At 42.5% G+C, this 24,962-nt stretch overlaps 1 long non-coding RNA gene across 5 annotated transcripts in view; it reads right to left on the bottom strand.

The window, feature by feature from the left end:
• The window catches only part of LOC119237895 (uncharacterized), a 138,280-nt gene that overhangs the window by 36,604 nt on the left and 76,714 nt on the right, over positions 1-24,962 (bottom strand). For 2 of the 5 annotated variants that reach the window (XR_008553741.1, XR_005123463.2), the window contains 2 exons: positions 13,949-14,076; positions 11,160-11,289 (listed from right to left, as the gene is read on the bottom strand). This is a non-coding gene — a long non-coding RNA (uncharacterized LOC119237895). Of the gene's footprint in view, positions 1-11,159; positions 11,290-13,948; positions 14,077-22,625; positions 22,638-24,962 lie in introns of those variants that run through there. The other 3 variants (XR_008553740.1, XR_008553739.1, XR_008553743.1) reach the window with 2 other exon arrangements.

The raw sequence follows: 24,962 nt of genomic DNA, 5'->3' as shown, positions 1-24,962 counted from the left end.
TGTTTTGTTTATACATGCACTGGGTACAGTCAGAAGCGCGGGAGGGTGAGAGAATTCACCAGAGCCAGAGCGGGGAGCAGAGCAGGCAGAAGGACCGAAGTACACTGCTGAGGGGAGCAGCGGGCGGCAGGAGGGGTCTGCGCGCCATGTGGGACCCTCCTCCGGTGGCCGGGGAGCAGCCGGGGATTGAACCAGCGTCGCAGAGGCCATGGGCAGCTTTGCAACCCAGCGCTCAACCGCTGTGCCACCGGGGAGGCCCGACTCAGGAGTATATTTGAAGGGGTTGTTCTCTCTCTTTCCCATAACTTCGCCTGAGCCTATCACCTTCTTCTAACTCTAGGTCTTTGCTTTTAGAATTATGGTCGTCACGCAAGCCCCAGTGGTGTAACCCGGATGATTGCCAGATACACAAAATGCTCCACCTAATGAGCTAAATTTTGTAATTTCATAAGATCCTTGGGTGATTTTTAAGTACTTTAAAATTTGTAATTCACTCCTCTGCACCTCTAAATGGATCCCACTGTGATAAATGACCCGATACTGGGACATTTCTTGGGCGGAGGACATTTCTGTTCCTTGTGTCATCTCCTAAGAAATGAGATCATTAGTTCCCTACCATAAAGTGCACTCTCGTGCTAGTCATTAAGTGAAATTATGTATATATATATAATGGAAAAGGAGAAAGGGGAGCCAGTTGTCTCCGGCAGTTGGTCAGACAACTGGTTGATGGAAGGGTGGGGGAGGGGAGTAATGCTTGTGGAGGGGGAAAGAGATGCATTGAAATACCAAAGCTCAACACTCAATTATGCACTCAATGCACAACAGCTGAATGTATGAGTGATTCAGATGCCACTCATATTTCTTGAGTCTCTTGCTTTAGACTTGATTTGGCTTGGGTCTTTCTTAGCTTGTATTGGGTGGGATCACTTTCCTTTAAGGCTTAGTGACTCCAGGCACTGGCAGCTGGGTCTGAGCAATGCCTTAGGTATTTGACTATTTCAAAAGGACATGTCAAGGGACTGATTGAGCCAAAATAAATCTCTTGAGCACACACTGTTCTTCATCTCATTATTAGTTGAAAAAGGAGCCTCTTGGTATTCAGACTAGAAACCCAGAGAAGTTTAAGTCAAGATGAGGTTCCTCTCCTCTTATACTCTCTGACCTTGGTCATGCCCATTTATTGAGGCCTGTGTCTGGGTTCCAATGGAGGAAACATAACAACATATAATACTGAGAGAAAGAATATGGATTTTGGAATCTGGTATATTTTGTTTGAATCCCATTTCTGCCACACTTAAAGCTTTAGTCTCAACGTGCTCCTTCCTGAATTTTAACATCTGTGTTCTCTTGTGTAGAATGGGAACAGCGAGGGAAACTACCTCATAGAGATGTTGTGAATATTAATTATCCAGTGCATAGTTTTGCATGTGGTACACATAAGTGCCCCATAAATAGTACTATGATTATCATCTATGCAGTAGTAACCAATGTAGATCCAGGGTCGGTCTGGGATTCCCTTAGGGACTGTAGTTTATGCTTAAAGTATACATTAAGTGTATATAATGTTCAGTGCGAGTTGCCTGAAGGTACTTTAAGTGTGAAGAACATAGGCATCCTTCAAAATAGTAGGCATATTTACTTAGACACAGGCATCTGGACTCCTAGGAAAAGCAGGAGTAGCTAAAGAAATCTTGGGTAGTTCTCAGGAATCCCGTAAAGTACAGCAACAAAATTCAAGTCAAAACGTAAAAGGATTTAGCACTGTGTATGTATTTGTGTGAGGAAAGCTGCTACCAAGGTTTATTCATTACAATAATTTCTGAGCCATGCTCTAGTTTCAACCAAGTGCTAGACTGCATTTACTGTCCCCAGGCTGCTAAGCTTCCCTGTGACAGCACAATTCAGCTTTACTGGAATTCCAGAGCTTGAGGGCAAAGAGTTTAGATTCCCTGATGCCAGGTTATTCTTGGTAATAAGCCACCATAGCCCATATGGAGTCATGAGGCTCTGTCCTCTTTATCTGGGCCTGCAACCAGGAGAGAGCTCTTCTGTGTGGATTGATGGAAGCCTGGGAATCTCACCGGACCACACCCAGGGGTACCCCATGGGTAATGAAATTAAATAATAGACTCCTTTTATCAAACAATCCCTCTTCATAAAACAGGTTAACAGCCTTTTGTCTGGTTGATAATATGTATGCATGCATAAAGGACTTTAGAACCTCTTTTTCTACATATTAGTGTTGTGAGTACTCCCTCTCTCACACTGATCCCCACACACACACATTCAGTGGCTCCTATTGCTTCCACCAAGGAATCCCAAGACTCCTTGAACATTGCTTAAAAATCACTGCACTAAATGATCTCTAAGGCATATTCAACTTCAGTTTTTCATTATGCCAATGAACCAAATATGAATTTGTGGGGACAGGAAGTGGTTCCTTATGATGAGGTGTGTAGGGTAGAATCTGTCAGAGAGAACAAAGCTCAGGGAGCATGCCTGGGGGTGAAGAAGGAAACAGGGGTCTCCCTGGTGGCACAGGTGGTTGAGCGCCGCACTGTGAAACTGTGCACAGCCTCTGCAGCGCGGGTTCGATTCCCGGCCGGCCTGCGAGAATCCTACGTGGCGAGGCAGACCTCTCCTGTCTCGCCCGCTGCTCCCCTCTGCAGTGTATTTCGTCAGTCTGCCTGTTCGGTTCCCCACTCTGTCTCTGGTGAATCCTCTCACCCTCCCACGCATCTGGCCTGTACCCTGGTTCTTGTGTAAAAATAAATAAATCTTAAAAAAAAAAAAAAGAAGGAAATAGCTAAGGGCCAAGAGAAGGCAGAGCGTTAGCAATAGAGGTGAGCTGTTTCTTTAAGAGCAAACAAGGCAGGAGGGAATCATTTCTGTGTTCTCAGATAGGAAACATGTGAGGCAGCATTTGCCTGTCATCAAATGGAACCTAGATTGCTCATGTACTGACAAAGTACCAATACGCTTCAAGGGCGAGCATGGTAAAGACGACCCTCCCCTGGTTTTCATTTCTGACATGAACCCTGAAGGAGGCCTTGGATTGGCAGAAAACCTAGGGCAGCAGGCTGAGCCCAATTGTCTATGGGGTCCAACTAGGACCCAAAAGCACCAGGCCTTTTGAGTTAACATTACAGTTAGGAACTGTGTCCTTATGAAGCTTTTTTGTGCTTACTCTCTACCTTGAGATCTGTAAGTCGGACATTTGATGAATCAAAGATCTTTACCAACTGATCTTTAGAAAGATCAAGTCTTAGAGAAATGGATGGCCTAGATAGAAAGAGGAAAAGCAATAAGAGGAAAAGCTTAGCCAAGCACACAGGCCAGGATTAGGGAATTTAAGGAAAATTTTAAGGAAATTTTGAGGAAATTTAAGGGGAAAGAAAGCCAAACACTTTTAAAACCAGGCCCCAAATACTCACTAAAACAGAGACCATTCTTTCCCTTCAAATGTGGTCCTAACATCCATCTTGGATACATAGATATTTAAAATTTTAGATTTGTAGAACTCTCACAATCTCTGAAAAAACGCCCCTTTCTACCATCCATGGGGACTGATCTTACAAAGGAGTTGTCAAGCCATTAAGAGTGATTTGAAAGAGTGATTTACTTTCAAAATTGGGCTCAGATACCCAAAATACCTGACAACTGTTGTTTCTTTGTTTCTTGGGCATGTGGCCACTACATGAATCACTGGACTTCTCTGTCCAGTTCAGTGAAAACAGGACTCAAATGATCTAAAGGTTATGGGAGGGAGGAAGGAGGCCGCAGGCTCAGCCTCTGTGAGTGCCCCTTTCACAAGAAAGAGGGAGGCCTTCTGGCCACTGAAATACCCTGCGGAGGCCTACTCCTGGGGGAAGTAGAGCTGTGTATTGATTTCTTTTCCCCAGTACAGAGGCTGGGATGGTAATTTGTACCTAGGCCTCAATTCTGTCCTGGAGTGAGAATGGGGCCAGAGGTGGAATTGGGAGAAAATCCACTCCGGCATGAGTGGAGCGGCACGGTGGGTGGAGTGGGAGAGAGGTCAGAAGTGGCTTGGATTTGTAAGGAAAGCGAGGCAACTGAGGTGACTTTTGCAGATTCTAAGCAGGCAGGGTAAGAAAATTGGGTTTGTCAGAAGGGCCCACCTAGGAGATACCATAGGTGCCAGCAAATCTACTTTTTTCGTAGTCCGAAGACATCACCAGGGACCCTATCTGCCAGCCTAGTTCCTTCTTCTCAGTTGGCAGTGAGTGGAGTCTGGGGTGTGAGTGGGCTTGTGTGGGCGCCTCCCTGTGTGATCCTCCCAGTTGTGCAGGCACCAAGCATCTGCTCTCGCCGCCTGCCCAAAATAGAACGTCTCATTGTGATGGATTAATCCTTGGCTCCAATCCTGCCCTGGTCACCAGCTCAGCCTGTGCAGCTTGCTGGGGGTGGGGGACAAGGGACACTTAACTCATTCAGCACATTCTCTCTCCTGCAGAAGCGCCCTGTCCGGCTGATCAGCTCTTATGTAGAAACAGAGAAGGGGCTACCCAAGCTGGGGTGGCCTCCAACAAGAGGATCATTGGCTTCCTTTTATGGACTCCTGGGGCAGAAGGCCAAATTCAAGGCCTTTCCCCGATCTCTCTGAACACTGAATTTCTACTTATCACTTAGTATATTTCAATCCTCTTCTGTAAAATAGGAGTAATAATTTTACTTTCATGCTAGAGCAAGTAGTATGATTAAATGAGTTAATGCTTACAACTTCACAGAAAGACAAACATTGAATGATTTCGATTATATGGAGTGCCCCACGTACAATGTCAAATTTATAGAGAGAAAGTCAGGAAGCAGAATATGGTTGCCAGGGAGTGAGGGAGGGGGATGGGAGTCATTGTTTAATGGTTATAGAGCTTTAGTTTAAAAAGCAAAAATTCTGAGGCCTCCCTGGTGGCACAGGCGGTTGAGCGCCACACTGTGAAGCTGTCCGCAGTCTCTGCAGTGTGGGTTCTATCTCGGCCCGCCACAGAGATACCCACATGGCGCGGCAGACCTCTCCTGTCTCACCTGATGCTCCCCTCAGCAGTGTATTTCTGTCAGTCTGCCTGTTCTGCTCCCCACTCTGTCTCTGGTGAATCCTCTCACCCGCTGCACCTCTGACCTGTACCCCAGCTCTTGTATGCATAAATAAATCTTTAAAAAAATGCAAAAATTCTGGAAATGGATGATGGTAATGTCTGCATAACAAGGTACATGTACTACCTACCACTGAGCCCTATACATAAAAAATGACTGAAATGGTAAATTTTATGTTATGCATTTTTTTAATTTTATGTATTTTTTACATCATTTTTCATTTTTGTACCATGTAAAATTCCCACCACCCACTCACTCGTGAACTATCACCATGGTTCCTTATGCTCTCCCACTCTTGTTTTGATTCTAGTCCCTTCTCCCCCCCTGTAGTGTGTCTCTGGTTTATAGTTGCCTGTTGATTTTGAATTTTAGTCTATTATAATTAAAGGTTTTTTTTGTTATGCATGTTTTACCACAATAAAATGTATACACACAAACTGTGCTGGGGATATAAGGAGTTATGCATTGCTGGCTATTATTTATTACCACTATTTCCTTATGACACATATAATTTCCCACTTAATTTAATAAATATTAATGTGTATATATTTTCACCCCCAAAAGCCTCTGGATGCTACATGAGCTTCCATTATCTCACTCACATACAAAGAATGAATGAATGAATGGACGAATGAGTGAATGAATATGTATCGAGTCAGAAAATAGGATATCCCACGGGACATTCTGCTACCCCTAACCCCTGATTTACAAAGGAGCCAATGTGAATAATCCTGAAGGTAGCTCAAGCAAAAATGCTTAGAAAGGCTACAACCAATGAAGACAATTACTGGTCCTGTAATTTTTTGCCCTGAAGTTTATGAATAATCAAGGTTATTGTGCATCTGTGGCCCCTTCTGGGCCACCTTGTTTGGACTACCATTTGGACGCTGAGTCAGTATGGGAGGTTCCTCAAGGGTTTGGACCTGCTCTTGGGTGAACTTGAGGCTCCTTTCAAGATTCCTTGTTGTAGTCTGTCAGTAGCAGTACAGCCTACATTCACTATAACATCCATTTCTTCAGCAGGGCGTGCACAAGTCCTTTCTTACCAACAAGGAAAGAGCCAGTCTTTAGTTGTTGGTAATTGTTCTAAACATAACTGTTAGGAGTCTCATGAGACATTGTTCAAAAAAAAAAAAAGCAGCACTGAGAATATCACCTAAAGGAATTCTTCGGAAAGATCCAGAAATGATTGATTGTATCTTGTAAGCAAGAAGAAAAAGCAGAGGGAACAGTTTGGGGCTGAGTATACAAAAACTCTCGAGTCTCACACAGCAAGCATTAAGCTATTTTTATGTGCAATATTTTCACAAACTCATTGGGAGTGTGAGGTTTCATCAGAAAGCAACGGTTCACCTTGTGGGAGACTAAGGTTAATTTCTGGGGACCTTAAACAACCTTTGGCCTTGGCTCGGGAGACAGGGGAAGGAGGAGGACTTGAGTGACACTGGGCTGCAGAAATGAAAAGCCACGAGGCAGATAATTAAAATGGTGGCTGAAAAGGGCAGTAGAGAAAAGGTAAAGCAAAGGCGTGACGATGGTGAGAGAGCAGCAGATGCTTTTGGAAAAACTTGGAGGGACAAAATGCACGTTTAGGTTTTGACCCCAATCCTCAAACTGACCTGAATAGTTTCTGCCCCAGGCTGACCTCCAATTTCACACACTTTGGTTTTCTAAAATGGGTTTTGCTCAAATTCCCATTTGGCTAGTGATTACAGATGAGTCACTGTGTATGAAGGGTTATATCTTTTGTGCCACCTGGGAAGGCACATTTTGCTGAGTAGGCTCAAAGGCAGGGGGTGATATGTTGATTCCTTGTCAGTCAGAGGCTCCTCTTTGAAGCCTCCCTGTGGGGCCTCTACAGGGGACAAGGTCAAGGCAGCCTGAAGGAGCCAGGGGACATGAATCTGATCCGAGTTGCGTGATTTTGGCCCCTGGTATAGGATCGAGTATAAAGATGCTACCCTCATGGGGTCCTGGACCCACTCAGACTCTCAAGATTAGCTTGATGCAGGGACAGACCATGAGGACGCCCGCACACACACACATACTCACACACATAGCCACACACACACACACACACACCCCACAGCACCTGGGACCAGCTTCTGGAGCCAGGCTTGGGGCCCAATAGGGCCATGTTTCAGGGGAGGAAGGAATTGTCAGCTAGAAATAGCAAGCTGTGGCTTTCAGCAATGAGGCTGAGATACACAGTCCATGCACACTTTGCACACAGACAGAAACCCAAACGAAAAACTGATTCAAATAAAGGAATCTGACAGTCACACTAAAGTGAGGAGAGGCAGGCTGGCTGAGTGCCCAGAGAATCAAGAAGCTGTCGTTTCTAAATTCAACTCTGCTGCTGGTGACCTTAGCATATCATTTAACCTCTTGGTTTCTCGATGTCTCTGAGTACAAATCAGGAGCTATAATTCTCATCAGCTAATCAGCTACACAAAGGATAATTGGCAGGGGTGGGGGGAGCATTAGTAAAATTCTTTGTCTACAATATATACAACTACGACGTAGGAAGGAAGGCAATAAAGCCTGCAAAGCGATGTCTCAATATGTTATAATTTCATGTCTCCATCCCTTTCCCAGTGGCAGCAGTGTGATGAAACAGAGAACACAGTCTCATGTCTTCTAACCTGCCAGCTGATCAGGTACGTCTTTGGCACGTTACCATGCGGGGTTGAGTCCTGCATCATCATTCGTAGAAAGCTTTGCTTCAGGTTTCTTGTTTTGCTCAGGTTTCTTAGAGATTTTGCTCTCCCCACCCTCCTACGATGGTACCCTCCACATAAAATAAAAATGTCACCATTTTATTAATCTACATTTAATTTATCTAAGAGCCGATCACTTTAAGATTTGGATTTGGGAGTATTTGATTATTCTGTACTTGTCAGGGGCAGAAATAATGGTTTCCCTCAAGCATCATCTTCTTTTCTAGGGGACCATGAATTATAAACTAGTTTTCATTCCAACCAAATCACATCTGCACTGAACCTCTTCTTAGCGGCCTACATATTTGGATCTTTGTCAGGGTGGAGAAAGGGGCAGGAGGACAAGCGCAAGATCTATAACATTCTATCAAGGGGTGGGATAAGGTCCACCATCCATGACCATGTTCACCTGTGTCAGATAACAGCTAATTTGTTTATAAAATAAGAATCTTTTGTTCGGTCCCCTATGAGAGACTAATCTGGAATATTTTGCTTTACTTAGGGTCCATGCTCTAACAAAATTAATCAGCAGTCCTTTGAAATAAATTATTTCCTCCTTAACCAACGCAGCTATTATCATTGGCTTGACTATTCTGCATGTCTGTGTTATTTTTCTGCAGCATTTCAATATAAATGTCTAACAAGGTGACCAGAAATAATAAGCCCTTGACATTTCCCTCCCCCCTCTCAAAGAGAACCTCATTATTCCCTGACACCGACTTTCCCTGTCAGGAGAGTCCCACAAAGCCTAGAAGCAAGGACATTTTAGCCTTTACAGATTAGCAGGCCTGAGGAATTTGTACGGGTAGCTTTTAAAATAGCCCAGGTGTCAAACAGGGGTCATTTTTCACTTAGGACATTTATGGTGAAGAGTCGGGTAAGTAACTCACATTGCTTAGCATTTTTATTTATAGTAAACTAACGACTGCAAAGCCCGGTCCCAATTAATTTCAGGAAGAGTAGGGAAGGCAAATACACACATGGAGTCACACACATACACACACAAACACAAATATGGTCTAGGTATCACTTAACACCCATTCTTCACGTTTTATTCTTCTTCTAATAATGATCTGTAGACATTTAGAGAAATGATCATAATCAAATACCTGAAGGCTTGATGTGAAAATAAGACTGTGTTCACTCACAAAGGGGAATTTTTTTAGTCTTTTTTTAAATTTAATTTAATTTTATATTAAAAAAATTTTTTTACATCATTTTTCATTTTTGCACAATGTATGCATTTTCATCTTGGTTATATTCCCTGTACAATTGTTTTTTAGTCCTTTTTTGCAGATTCATTTCTAGCATAGTATGAGAGCACCCTACAGGAGTGGAGAAGGCTACCCCCAATTCCCTTTTGGGTGTCTTTGCCCCCTATTACCTTCCTTCCCCCCAGATCACCCTAACCGTCTCCCTCTACTGAAGACCCAGCGTTCTCTAGGCTCTAGGGCTGAAAACAAACTACAAGGTCACTAACAGCAATATATTAGGAGTTAAGGAGGCATCACTTTGTTTTTTTTAAAGATTTATTTATTTATACAAGAACTGGGATACAGGCCAGATGTGCGGGAGGGTGAGAGGATTCACCAGAGACAGAGTGGGGAACAGAACAGCAGACGACTGTAATACACTGCTGAGGGGAGCAGCAGGCGCGACAGGAGAGGTCTGCTGCGCCATGTGGGTAGCTCCCTGGCCGGCTGGGATCGAACCCGCACTGCAGAGGCTGCGGACAGCTTCACAGTGCAGCGCTCAACTGCCTGCACCACCAGGGAGGCCCAAGGAAGCATCACTTTTAAGGCTACTTACCTGCTAAAGGTGCAGCCTAGAACTAATGGAAGAATTGGAAGCTTCTAATGCTGGAATTGTAGGGGGTCTTTGACAACATGGGAGGTGGGGGAAGAGGGTTTGGGTTATTTTGGAGATAGGGTCATCTTCCTAGTGCCCTTAAAATCATGATATTTGTCATTTATACACATTATTGACTAAGAACTGCTTGGTCATTCAAATGAAAGGCGATTTCGGCACTTTAGCAATCTAGGTTCAGTTTCACAATGCTTGGTTCTTTCCCAGAAGCTGTTCATACACCTACAAAACATGTTTATTGGCAAACAATGGACATTCTTTTGGCAAAAAGCCATCTGATCAACCTGTTCAGTGTTTCTGGCAGATGAGCTTGGTGCACCCCATTTCTGTACCTTTTTAACCCTTTCCCAACACAGTTTTCCTCTTCCAGGAAGACCACCTGGGTAAGTTTCCAGGAAGCCTATTCTGTTTTGGCTGTTTCTGGGCAGACTGGACCAAATGGCTAAACACTCTACGTGAAAGGGCAGATGTACATAGGTCCATTCAGTGACCTACCAGTGAGAACTGCCTACACTCCCCGTTCTGGGGGTTCCTGCCTGAGGAATAGCAGGGTTTTGTTCTGAAAGACAAGGGACAGCATGGTCACCAGGAAGGGCTGAGGGCAGGAAACACCATGTACTTTTCAGTCTGTCTGAACAGCCCTGGCAGCTGGACAGGGCAGAGATGGCTGGAGGCAGCAAGGGCACGTCTGTTCACAGGCTCTGTGCCTCTCGAGCCATAGAAACAGTTTGGTTGTGAGGAAACATGTGTAGGTTTGCACACGTCTCTTCTTTCACCCACTTATAAAGAGCACAGTCCTTAGAAAGGACAAACTTTCCAAGTTTAGAGCTGGTTTTTATACTCAGGGAAACGAGGAGGGTGAGAAGGTGCTGGCCACGTTTTATTTTACTTTTATTTTATTTTTTTATTTTTTTTCACATTTTATTTAAATTTTATTTTTTATATTCCCCATTAAATTACAACCCCCTTATTTTGACTCCAAACCCTCCCCTCCCTGCCCCCTCACCCCCCTTAGAGTGTCTCTAGTTCATAGTTGTTTGTTGATTTTGATTTTTTCTTTCTTATAGTTACTCATTTTCCTGGCCCCTTACTTAAGTTTTCTAGATTCCTGCTATGAGTGAGACCATCCGGTATTTTTCTTTTTCTTTCTGGCTTATTTCACCGAGCATGATCCCTTCCAGCACCATCCATGTTGCTGCAAATTGCATGAGTTTATCTTTTTTGAATGCTGAGTAATATTCCATGGTGTATATGGACCACATCTTCTTGATCCAGTCATCTATTTTTGGGCATTTGGGCTGTTTCCAAAGCTTAGCTATTGTAAACAGTGCTGCTATAAACATAGGGGTGCAGGTGCTCTTTGGAATTGATGTTTCTGTGTCCTTTGGGTAAATACTTAGGAGTGGAATTGCTGGATCCTATGGAAGCTCTATGTTTAGTAGGTCCAGAAATCTCCACACAGCTCTCCATAGTGGTTGGACCAGTTTGCACTGCCACCAACAGTGCAGGAGAGTTCCTTTTTCTCCACATCCTCGTGCTGGCCAAGTTTTAAGGTAGGAATTAATTCATGTTGCTGAACACATTTCACTCACTGTTGATTTGAACAAAAATGATGGTCAGTTGCCAGAGTCTGAATTGAGCTGTTTGGGTGGACACCACCTTTTCCACCTTCTCTGCAGTTTAACTCAAACGCCTATAAACTAAAAGCAACAATGAAAAGGGTACCCCTTTCTCCAGGCTCAACTAAGGAGTACAAGCCACCGAGCCAGGGCACAGATGGACAGGCCTCGTGAAGAAGCTGAATTAACAACAGAAACGTTCTCTCCAAGCAAATCAGTAACTTCAAAGATAGACAGACTTCAAGTTTAGTGCATTGCTAAGATGCTCCACTCCCAAAAGGTAAGACTACACATAGAGAAAATGTTAACAACCCTCTTATTTCCCTCAAAGCACTGTAAAAAAAAAAAAAAAAAAAAAGATCCGTTCTTTCAAACTAGTAGGCAAAAAATCCCACATAGCCACATCTAGCTCCATCAGGCTGATGCCCTTGCTGAGGGCTTGTGCTCCAGTATAATTCACACTTGAACAATCAACAGTTGGTGGTACTGACTCCCCACGCAGTGAAAATCTGAGTATAACTCCCTCGAAATCTGAACTACCAGGAGGCTGCTGCTGACCATAACCTTACCAGTAACTTGGCCGATTAACACATATCTTGTATGTTACATGTATCTTATATATTCATATAATAAAATAAGTCAGAGAGAATAGAATACTATTAAGAAAATTGTCAGGAAGGGAAGATACATTGACAGCCCTGGACTGTATTCATTGCAAATCATCTACACACAAGGGGACCCATGCAGTTCAAACTCAGGTTCTACAAGGGTCAACTGGATTTATCCAGAAAATCCAGAATAGGTTTACATTTCTAAATCCTTCTCCGGGCTGCACAGTGAACAAGCACATCTTACTGTTCAGCTCCAGGTGCCGCCAGCATGTGTATGGGGCAGAGGGTGCACGCTGCACCCCACTTCCTGCTGTCCCTGAGTAAAGGTAGAGTCAGGCTTTGGTCCTGGCTCATAAACAAGTTGCTGTATGTACGTCATCAAGACAGCGTATCAACCAAGTGGCTCTACACGGACTCTCACTTCCACATGGGGTTGCGAATATAGTCGTGATGGATCATTGTCTGGAAATGACTATTAAAAGGGTCATTATTGGGGCAGCCACCAAGCTCAACAGTCTCAGCATCTGTTAAGGTGAGTGATAACTGGGCCTCCCTGGGGGTGCAAGGGGTTAAGACACAGCCTATGAAGCTTCCGCAGACATTGCAGCACAAGTTCGATCCCCGCCTAGCAAGCTACCCACATGGCGCATCAGCCCTTTCCTGGCTCACCCGCTGCTCCCCTCAGCAGTGTACTTTGGTCAGTCTGCCTGTTCTGTTCCCCACTCTGTCTCTGGTGAATCCTCTCATCCCCCACTCCTCTGGCCTGTACCCCAGTTCTTGTATGCATAAATAAATAAATCTTTAAAAAAAAGGGTGAGTGATAACTGATGATCGAAGGACTGGGGTGAATAGAAAATGCCCCAAGTTTCAGGGCCATATTACAAAGTAAAGGGGGAAAATAATATTGAAATTGTGACAGAAGGCAAAGGGAAACTAGGGCGGATTCAACACAAAATGATGTGCACCTGATGTGATGATTTCTGACAAGCTCAGGAATATTAGTTTTAGCCACTAGCCCACTGGAATAAATAGGCTCTAACCTCTTAAGGAGGCTACAGAAAGGATGTGCCTCCCGCCAGCAAGGGGAGCACAACTTGCCTGCACCTTTGAGTTGTGACGGGTATAAAGTCCAGCTTGTAGATACTTCATCAGAACCATTAATATCAAATTACTGAAATAACGGTGTGTTTTCCAAAAAGCCCCTCCTGCCCCCTGCACCATCTGCTGAATGTGCTCGGGGCATCACACGGTCCAGCATGTAGAACTGTCCAGTCATTCGAGGGCAAAGTGACCTTCCCCGGGTAGAGAACCTTGCGCTGCCACCAGATGAGGACATTCCCTTGAGAACTTAGAGCCAAGGTGCCCTTTCTCCTCTGGATGTTCTCGGGATGGGTGCCAAGCAGTTTGGCTCTCCCACTCCTGGGCACGTCTTCCCGTAGTGCAGCCTGACAATAATCGAATCCTATTCATGTTTTACATGAGCCTGAACCATAAGGACTGTTCTATAACTACATCGCAAAGTGGGCCTCGTTAATATAGTTACACATCATCTGTTGAAATTACGTTTCTCTTTTCTCTGCTTTGAGCTTGTATGTAAGGGCCTTCTGCTGAAACAAGCCTTTCCTGGTGTACAATCCTGCCTGCTCCTCTCTCTCCATTCCCTCAAGCACTATTCAACTGCAGCCTCCATCACCTGGGTTCTGAGGGGCTTAAGAGAACCTCCTCAGTGGCCTCCCTGCCTCCAGTGTCTGCTCTCTGCATAGCCAGCCTGAACACCTGCCTGGCCCACCACCGGGTGCACTGCCTTGCTCCCCTGTTAGAGAAACTTTAGTGACCCCTGGTGACTGCTGACTCAAATCCAAATGCCAGCACCACACCTGGCATTTGTCTTCCCCCCAGATTCCCAACTTCCCTTTCTAGATTCATGTCCATTTACAGCCCACTTATAGCTCAGAGAACCATCAAATAGAGATATTTGCAATTTCCAAATACAAATTATACTTTCCCAGTCCACACTTACCCAGTTGCCCATCTCTTCGTCCACCTTCTGAAGTCCTGTCTTTTAAGGCTGAGTTCGTGGGTCCCTTTCCACGAAGCCAGCTCTAAGAAAGCGCTCTCTCATCCAAATTCTTTGGGCTTTTCTTTTTCCTTTATGAAAATAAAAAAAGAAATTTTTAGTGAAGCCACACTGGTTTATAGTTTTATATAGTTCCCCGGTGTGCTGCATGATGAATCAACATCTGTATGTTCGCCCCCAGAAATCTAGTTTCCATCCCTCACCTGACAACTGACCCCTTTCACCTGATTTACTCACCATCCCTTTCCTTCTGGAAACAGCTAGTTTGTTCTTATAGTCTCAGAGGTTTTCTTTGTTCATTAGTTTTGATCCTTCATCTTCCAAATATGAATGAAATCACATGTTTATCTCTCTCCGCCAGAACTATTTTATTTTGCACAATCCCAGCCAGATTCATCCATGTTGTTGCAAATGGTAGGATTTCAGCTTTTTTTAATAGTTGAATGTATGTGTCAAATTCTTTTACTTTTTTTTTAACATGGGCTTTATACCGTATGCAAGCATTACATAGTCAGTGAAAAATAAAAAAACTGAAACATAAAGAAAATAAAAATTATTCCATGTTGAACCCCAAAGATAACATTATCTCAGTAGAATATGCTGCTGTGTTGACTTCCAGACTTCTTCTGCATATATATATATGCATGCACACAGACACACACACACACACACACACACACACACACTTCACATGTTCTCTATCACCTAATTGGTCAGACTTGGCCATTGTTTTGAATTGTAGTGTGATAAAAGTGCGATGCAGTCTGGGCGAGGCTGTAGTCTCTCCACGGACCACACTTCTTTTCATTCCCTATGGCTCTGAGTACAGAGCTGTACTGAGCAAAGTTATGTAAATGTTTGTTGAAACCAGAATGAATTCATACACTTCCCCAAATACCTGGGGAACTCTCCATAAACAACCAGTGGCAATTAAGGAGATGTCCGCAGAAATTCATTTCTTTAATTGTGATGAAATGCTCAAGTTTTGATTTAATATAAGGTCCCTAGAAGAGAGCCAATAAGATAAGCCTAGCAATAAATACTTCCAGGAGAGTCATACTCTGCCACTCAGCTTTGTAATAAGTGGGGAAGACACAGAAGATGGAGGTCCTGGAGAGGAGAATGTTCTGGAAACTCCTATTGCTTGTCTAGCTTAATGTCCCAAGCTAGGATGCAAGTTCCTATCTCCAGACCTGCTCCAATTCTTACTGCAATATCTAACTTTTAGCTGCGAAACTAAGGGTTATGGCTCAGTGCTCACGTTTTTCAGTATTTGACTTTAAGACTCTCCACTACTTGTGCCTTCTGAAGTTGGTTCTTTAGCCTAGTTCTAAAGGAAAGGCCCATGCTTTGTTTTTCAACTGAAGCTAGTATGGTTGCTGAGGACTTACTCAGAAATTATCTCCATAGCAGTGGAATGGCAACTCAAGAGCTGAACTGCCTGGGTCATTTTTTTTTTAGATGACATATGTGGTGACAGCTTAACTGACCTGAGGAAGCAGCAGCTGGGATGCAAGACTGGTGGGTGTGGTGCTGCCTGGCATTGGGTGCATGGGGGAATCAATGCCGTCACATCTAAGCATTTCTGAGGGAGGGAGAGAAGGTTCTAGAGTGGCATTGTTTGGGAGTCTGGCAATGTAAATTGAAAAGGAAGCTTGGAGGCTCACCAACTATGAACATACTGCAAGTTTGTTTTATTGTTCTTGTTGCTGTTAATGTATTTGTTTGCTTTAGAAATAATACTTTAGAAATTCGAAGTAAAGTGCCGAGAATGAAGAACAATTCTGTTTTATTTAGGAAAAGTGTATGTTTATGAAGAGGAAGATGGAGAATGCATTGCTCATTATTTTATAGTCATGTCTTATAGAGACATTATTATTTTTTAAACGTCCTGGAAGTGTTAAGCAAAGTTCAAAATAACAGTTATTTGGGAAGATACACTGGTGATTTTCTTGGGCAAATTAAAATAGAGCTAAATGAATCAGCCAAAGGGACCTAGCTGTGTTTTGGTCTGAGCAATTCTGCAAAGGTTGGACATATGTTGTGGGAAATCACGACAGACTCATTTTCCCAGGCTGTTAAGGAATGCTACCTCTTTCTCCAGGAAAGAAAGGTAAGAAGATATCTCCAGGATGAGGGTTTCCCCCTCAGAGGCTCTAGAGGAAAGAGGCTGTTTCATGGAAACTATTCCACAAAATGAAGATCTCTGTTCTTATTCATCAGTCTTCTAATATTAAGTAGCTTCTCCCTGCAAGGCACTGTACTTAATACTATTATCTGTGTCTGGGTTGCTGATCATTTTTATGGGGTTCCCTATGCTGCAGCCCATGGAGCCCAGGATGCTGGTTCAACATCTAATCATGTCATTTGAGAAAACCTCTTTCAATTTTCTCTGTCTTGATCTCCCATGCCTGAAATGAAGGTTTAATTTGTCTCCCTCTCTCAGGAAGTTGTCAGGAGGGACAGAAGGAAGTGAGGAAGAACTGAAACTATAGCTGTAAGGCTCTCTGGGAAGATGACATGGGTTGCCAGGGGGAAGCCACTTTGGCTGAGAGACTTGACCATGGATCCATCCCCTCCCCTGACAGAAACAGCTTGAAATTGACTACAGAGTCAATGTAGTCTTGTTAGTACACAAACTGTACTGCTGATGTATTAACTCCAGGTCATATTCTTTGCCACTGGGTCCCTAATACCTAAGAGGTATTCAACAACTACTTGAATAACTGAATGACTGGTTGAATGAAAATGCTCTTTTCTGCACTTTAGTTCAGTGCCCTATATGCCTGGCAATTGAATAAATACATTGTTGTTATACAAGAGTCAGGATCTGCTGTTGATTGCTTTGATACTTCATTAAGATGGATGAGGGCTGGTGGTCTGAGCTGTCTACACCAGCACTCTATCAGCAAGGTACCCACATCTATGCAGTGAAAGATAGTGGCATTCAGCGTTTTCCTTGAGGATGGTGAAAAGCCAATGATTTTTCTCTCACCTCTCCCTTAAGCACTCAGCTTTACAGTGAAGAGCTCTGTTGAAAGGCTTGTAACTAAGAGACTGACTTAATAAGTCTTGATGAAATATGCTGGGAGTCTGCATCATAAGGACCATGTTCGTGTGATGCCAAAGAAGCCCTCTTAGATAAGAACTAATGACTTTGAGCAAATGAGTAACTTCCTGGGTAAACAGCACAGCAGAGGAGCGACGGCAAAGTCTGACACCTAGTGGTAATCTGGGAGGGCCTGGCACGAACTACATGTAGGTCAAGGAGGAAAATGAAACTGTCTAGAGCGCTGCTAAATCCCAGGCCTGGAAGGGACATAAAGAGAACCATTTCTAGCTTGAAAAATTGTTTTAAGACAACAGGTCCTTATACCCCCGACTGCTGGTCGATATCACTGAGTTGGTTAAAGTTGTGGTGGGAAGGAATCACGAGCAGAAAAATACAGATCAAATAAAGAAAATCTAGAGCTTGTGTACTGGAGGGGCAGATTGCCTCTATCTCAAGTTGCAAACACCACTCTCCAATTCAAGGAAGGAATGAAAAGAGTGGTCTTCAGTTCAGGAATTATAGGCCCTTCTTCCATAGCTTGCCTATAAAGCAGTAGACCTAGATGGAGTCTAGGTGGGTCTCTCTAGAAGACATCTCGGTAACGGTTTTAAACAGACGTATGATATGTAGGCTCCTCGGTGAGTAACTGAATTATCTTCACCAAGCCACTGAATCTCTCTATGCCACAGATCCATGGGAAAGTAGAAAGTAATTCCTATTCCCTGAAAACCTTCCTGAAAGGAAATTTAACTATAGTTAAAGAAGTTTAAAGGTGCCAAAGTCCTTTAACCCACAGTCTAGGAATGATGATGATGATGATGATGGTGATGATTTCGAAGTAGCTTATAAAATACTCTTTGGGATGAACTGTTTCAAGCCTTACTAAAACCTGGGTTACTGGTAAAACCATTTTACAGATGAGGAAACCTCCTAAGGAGATGATCAAACAATTGATGCGAGATGTGTAAATGGGTTGTTCATTACAAAAAAAGTTAAACAATTTAAATGTCCATCAATAAGGAATTGGTTAAATAAAATTAAGTACCTCCATGTAATGGAAACTAAGGAAGAATTATTTTTTAAAGGTCAAAGTAGTTCTAGATGTTCCAGCATTGTAAGATGTTAAAAATATCTTGATAAAAGGTTACAAAACAGTATGCTCATTTTTCTTGCAACAAATGTTAAACTATATGTTGAAATATTTGAGACTCAAAATTCAATGGCAAGACTGTGATCTTTTACTTTTTTGTGCCTTTTGAATTGTCTGATTTATTTTTGGCAATGAGCATGTATAACTTCACAACAGAAATAGTCGACAATAAAGCCTCTCAAAGTAGTCATTCCTATCTTTTAATCACCAAGAAGATGAAGAGATAAAGAGGTAATAGTTATGAAACTAATCAGCTTTACGCTAAGGCACATGATCCCCTGACTGAGAAAAGGTACTTATACTTATTTATGCTATTTTTCTTACTAATGAAGTGATTGTAGATTTTGAAAATATTTTACCAGCAAGCATGGTAAGCCACAAGATATGTCTTCCTGTGACAGATGCACAGGCACAGCCCTGATCTCAGGACTTCCCTCTCCACTCATGATGTTCTGTCTTGATGCCTAGATTCTGTCAGTCTGCAGTGTGTGACCAGACACCACCCATGAATCTTTGCAGGAGTGAATGAAAGATGCCTGTCGCCATTGAAAACAAGTAGACTTTAGGCTCACTTCTCCATCAATCTTCTGGGTGGATGCTGCAGATAAAACAGCACACTACTGACAAAGCAGGTCCTATGGTCATCCTTTCTGCTCTGCCCACAGCACCAGGGGTGTCGTCTACTTACTTAGTGCCAGGCAGAGAGCTTTGGCCCCTGAGTAACACTCGCTCAGAGATATCCAACAAATCAGAACTGGGGAACCTGGTTCTGCCCATTCCTCTTTGGCCACTGTGTGGAGATGGTAAGGAAGAAAGGTGCAGACTCTCATTTCGCTCTGAAGGGAGGGAGTCTGTGCGTGAATATGCACCTGGAAGAGGTTGGGTGAGGATGACCTGGATGTGGAAAGTGATCACAGTGGCAGGAACCAGGGAGATGGAGCTGCGGCTGACATGCAGTGTAGACTATATCAATGAAATAGAAACGAGTCTAAAAAATGACCTCTTAGACCACATTTGGGGTGGGGAAAATCTCTTTACCTAGGGAGAACTGTACAAGAGACAGAGTTGATTTCAGCTGCTCAGGAGGCGCTCTGGCTGAAACGGTCCTCTTCACAAGTGATTCTCAGAGACCCGTGTGCTGGGTCGTCTTCAGGGGAGAAGGGCACTGACACCATGTGCCCTTGCTGTTCTCCCTGGGCTATTTGGCTTGCTCTTAAGAGGCAGTTTGTAAACAGATATTTCAAGTTGCAGATATGGTTCACTTCCCCTTTCTTTCCTCTGGTTAGAGATGAAGATAACTATTCACCAAAAATACCACTAAAGAAAGTCAACATCTGTGAGTATTTCAGTATTTATAAACTTGAGCCATGATCTGCCTTGTTTTATTGTTGATAACGATATTGATGATGATGATGGTGAGGATGATTTCGAAGCAGCTTATAAAATACTCTTTGGGATGAACTGTTTTAAGCCTTACTAAAACCTGGGTTACTGGTAAAACCATTTTACAGATGAGGAAACCAAGGCTCAGAGAGGCTACCATCACATCTCTAAAATAACATTTGTCTCTTCTTACCCAACTCCTTTAGAAAAGGGCCCATGTCTTACTCATCCTTGAACCTTTGGGCACCTGCTTCAAAATTACTATTTAAAACTCTATTGATAAGTCAACTTTTGAACTTCTGTCAGGAGCCAGTAGTCATAGCAACAACCTCAGCAACTAACAGTTACTGGACAAAATGAGAGGCGATTCAGCAGAACAGTAATGATCTTGCCTTCTGAAATAAGAATTTTGGTTCCGACACTTACTAGCTCTTTATATTAGCATAGTTTTCTTAGCCCCTCTCTCTGTTTCCTCAACTGCAAAAGAATGGAGTCACTAGCACAGGGGTTGTTATGACAAATCAGTGAATCAGTAACTATGAAGTATTCAAACATTAGTTGTCATTATTATTATTATTATTTCTGTGTTCTTAATGCTTGCTATTTTGCATGTATCTTCTCATTGAACCCTTGCAATGGCTATTCTGATATGGAAACCAAAGCTCAAAGAGGTTAAATATCCACTCAAGCAGAAAGAAATAACCAATGGGAGGGCTGGGATTCAGATCCAGATCTGACTCCCATGTCCACCCTATGCCACCTAACCAGTGTGCTCACCTGACCAAGACATTAACAAAATACCGTGGAGTAGAGTGGACAACTGAACTTACTTTCCATGTTGCAGCAGGAAGAACTGTTTCAGAGTACTTTTGTAAAGAAAACAGTTAAGCTTGCTCCAGAGGCTAAAATAATGTGGTATATTGTTAAATATATGTAGGTCAGAACTTTTTCAATGTAATGACATTAGCCATTTTATTGGCTGTTTTAATGAAATGCCTGTGGATACATTTTCGCTACCTTTAGATATAATTTGATCCAAGCATTAAGTGCTGCCACCAGGAATATTTCTCCATTTATGAATGGTCTTTTCTTCTCTGCTGGTTTCTATTTGACTCAATCTTTACCTTCTTAGAGGCAAGATGATCACCAGGGGCTCTGAGTTTCATCTTAATAGTCACATCCATTGAACAGGAGCTTCTCTCTCCCAACAGTTTCAGCAAACATCCTGGATGGCACCTCTTTAAACTTGGAGTTACACGCCTTTCCCTGAGGCTAACCTTGTGACCAGAGTGACTGAATTCTCTGACTGTCCAGACTTGAGTTAAGTGACAACCCATGGACTAGGAGTGGGGTCAGGTGGCTTTCCAGAAGAAATGTTAAGTTAGTATTACCTAAAGAAAAAGGAATGGATGTGGTTAGCTAGAAAGGACCTATGTCCACTACCATGCTGTTCACATGTAGAACATGGTGCCTTGGACTGGAATGAGAAGATAGGAGACTGCTGACTAGCTGAGGAGCCTTACACAGATGCCTGAACCCTGCATCGCCTTGGTTCGCCCACATGTAGTAACACCTAGCATTTATATATGACCCTATCTACTTCTCATAATAACCCAATACTGTCTTTTTTATCCCTGTGTAACTTTCATTTTATAGTTTAGTAAACCAAAGAACAAACACATGTCAATTGTCCAATGTCATGGCTAAAAAGTGGCTAAGCCAGTATCTGAACTCAGCCATGCTGACTGCTATGTCTCCACTCTGAACCAGTAGGCTTTACTGCCATTTATCTGTAAAAGGAGGAGATGGGACAAGAAGAAGTCTTTTTCTTCTCCCTCATTGTTCTGTATTTTTATTTTTATTTTTTTTAAAGATTTATTTATTTATTTATACAAGCACTGGGTACAGTCAGAAGCACAGGAGGGTGAGAGGATTCACCAGAGACAGAGAAAGGAACAGAACAGGCAGACTGATGAAGTACACTGCTGAGGGGAGCAGCAGGCGGCACAAGAGGTCTTGCGCGCCATGTGGGACCCTCACCCAGTGGCCGGGGATCAAACCGGCGCTGCAGAGGCTGTGGGCAGCTTCGCAACCCAGGGCTTAACAGCTGCACCACCGGGGAGGCCCTGTTCTGTATTTTTAAAAGAACAAGGGGAAGTAGAAAAATAAGAAAAGATTGAAAGTCTCATTTTATAATAAATGCAAATTTGGAGGGATAATGTATACCTGGCCTCTGGATTTCATGCATTTTTATCTTGAGTGGATATTCTCTGAATCTGTTAACAGGAAAACTGCTGCTCTGTGATTTCCAAGTGAATTTTGAGTCTGTCTTTTATAATAGCCAGCAGAGCAAAGTCTTTACTCATTGTCAGTTTAGTTGCAGAAATATAATGATTTCTTAATGCAGTTGCCTGAAACACTTTACTTAATGAAAACTTAACAGATGAATATGACTGCGGAGAAGCTACTTTTCCGCCTAATAGCACTTCCTTGTCATTGTTTTCTTTTAATAAATTATTGAATCAACATCAAGCTGAATTACATAGTCTCCCAGGTCAAACTGCTTATCTCCAGAATCTACTTCTGGAACTGTGCTTTTGGTCACCAGATGACTTAAAATAAAAACGGCTTATAAATTTGGAACTTACATCAAAGTGAAAAGTAGTTCACTTAATGTTAAGTAATGAATAAGGCAAAACCTTCTCGGGTTGGCAACTTGGGGTTATATAAGTAAAAATAGCCATGTAATATGAAAAGTTAATTTATTTAGATGGTTTAACAATATTAAACTGTAGCCTTTGGCATAAAAATGTCAACATTAAATATATATTATATTCATTTTTGAAATTGTGCAGCCAAAGAATACTTAACTTAAACTTCCTGGTATCTTGAAGACATGTTTGAGTTAATAGATTGCTCTGGTGGAGGGATGCATGTTCCAAAGTGTCGTCTTCTTGTTTGGGGTGATTTGTTCAAGCTTCTCTCTAACATACCATACTACTATTTTTGAAGATGTTAATACTGGTGTCATGATTCTTATCATCTACCTGAGAGTCATGGATTTGGTGTTAGCAAGAATTCAGCAATCAGGCATGATAATTTCTTCTGTCCCTTCCTCCAAACACAACTGGTATATGTAATAATAACAACAAATATAGTGAAAGCAACAACTATTATTTATGAAGCATCTTCACTGAACCAGGTTTTATGCTAAGTATTTCCCTTGTATTTATTCATGTGATTCTAACAATCTGGGAAGTAAATATTGCTATATTTTTTCTCTACAGTGAAGATCAGAGAAGTTAATTGAAATTCCCAAAGTCACACACAGCTACTAGGTGGGGGGCTTAGGATTTAGACTGCCTAAAAGTCCTATTCTGGGCTCACATCTTCCTCACCAGTTCAGATCAATGTAAATTCTGAACTCTGTCGCAGGCCACTTATAAAGTATCCCCTTGCCATTTGTTTAGCGCTTAAGAGTTCTTGAATAGAGGAGAATTTTCTATTTCACCATTTCCCAGGGCATAGGCCAACAGACTGTTTTGTAGGAACAATCTTGAGGGTGAAGAAAGGTAACCATGAATTGGGGCCTACACAGATCACATGTCATACTGAAAGTATACTTTGATCACTGGAAGTTTTGTTCTTTAAGCCACTGGCACTGACTTTTTTAGCACAAAACACCACATGTATTATGCTGTCATCAGAGCCATCCTTGGTGATAATTGCAACATGCCAGCAAAGAAAACACCCAGCCCTGGCTCCCATGGCCTACTTCTGAACGGAACTGCGTGGCTTTACAATTATCACTCAGACTGACAGGGAGAAGGGGAGGGTGGGATAGCAGCAGGAGAAGAAATCTTTTCAATCTGGAGGAACAGATCAGCTGCCCTAGACACCATGCTGTTCTGGCCAAGCCAGGGTTCCTGTGACATCATGCGCCACTCTCATACTGTCAGCAGAATTCCCTGAGGAAAACAGCTGCCACTGCCTACAAATGAGTATTTCTGCTCACTCTACTAGTGAATGCCTGCCAGGTCCTCCTTAGGAGACTGCTCATCTCCTTTCTTCCCACCTCAATTGCTGAGTTCGGTGAGGATGGGGATTTTGGAAGAACATGTTTTCATGGCCATCTCCAGAGCTTTGCTACTGGGGCCCCACAAATGCGTTCTAGATGGTAGAAAACTATAGGTCTCTTTCACCCTCAAGTCAGCAAGATGGGGCACCAGGAGGCCAGGATGGCCACAACCTCCATTTTTCCAGGGTGCCATTCACATATTATTATTTTCCATTCATGCCAGGATGAGAAAGAGGGTGGGAAGTACAACTAAAATGATTGGGAGATATCAAGTTTTATTTCATTTATTATTAACAACAATAATGTGAAAAAACAAAAAACCTCACGGGTAGCTAAATTCTTATTTTCTGGGAAATAATGAAGGCATATGAGATATTGAAATTCTGCCATATTCATCTAATTCTTAGTTTTTCATCTTATTTATTCATTTCATGATCTATGATAAGAGTGTAATTATGTTCAAATGACAAGAAAATTCAGGGTTTCAGGTGTCCATGATTTTGTGTTTCGAAGTGAAGTTTCTTATCTCTGATGATCTAACCCTAGGGTACTGAAGGATTCTTTTTTTTTTTTTTTTTTTGATAATGGTTATCATTGCACCTTAAAGATATATAGGTCTTAAAAATGATCCAGAATCTTGCTATTTCTATAGCAAAACAACTTAAATCTTATTCATCGGCCTGATATCCTTATTTTTAAACTGTTGTGACTTGTGGAATTACAGCCGCTGAATTTGATAGAAGTTCACTGTCATTTCCTACAAGCATTAACTCATCTTTCTGGACTCGAGCTACTAAACAAGTAATGCCTGGCATCATCCCAACCCTGAGAATGAATTTTTCACCCAAGAAATTTCAGATTTCAATGAGAGACCCACTCTTCTGAATAATGATGTTAACGAGGCAGTGAACATACACAGACTCTTCTTGTATCTAAAGCCCAGAGTAACACCCTTGACCATGTTCTGTACGTGACTACAGACTGCACGAACAGTAGCCAGTCCCTTTCTATTTCCCTCTTATTTGTCAATGTAGAGCCTCTTCTTTTTCTAAGGAGACTGAGTTCAATATTGATGGGATTGAAGTCTCTCTGCAAGGTGCCTCTGGGGCCCTTCACTATAATGGTGCGACCCTTCAAGGAGATGTTGACATTTACTGAAATGTTGACAATCTGATGGCAGAGAACGGTCTTCATTCTCACAGTAGATGTAGCAAAGAGAGCATTCTTTTTTTTTTTTTTAAAGATTTATTTATTTTATTTATACAAGCACTGGGTACAGTCAGAAGCACGGGAG

This window comes from Talpa occidentalis, unplaced genomic scaffold (assembly GCF_014898055.3).
Source record: "Talpa occidentalis isolate TD23 unplaced genomic scaffold, MPIMG_talOcc4v2.1 talOcc4.11, whole genome shotgun sequence".
Lineage (NCBI taxonomy): Eukaryota > Metazoa > Chordata > Mammalia > Eulipotyphla > Talpidae > Talpa > Talpa occidentalis.
Note: the sequence above shows the minus strand (reverse complement) of the source record. Positions and strands in the feature narration are given on the sequence as shown.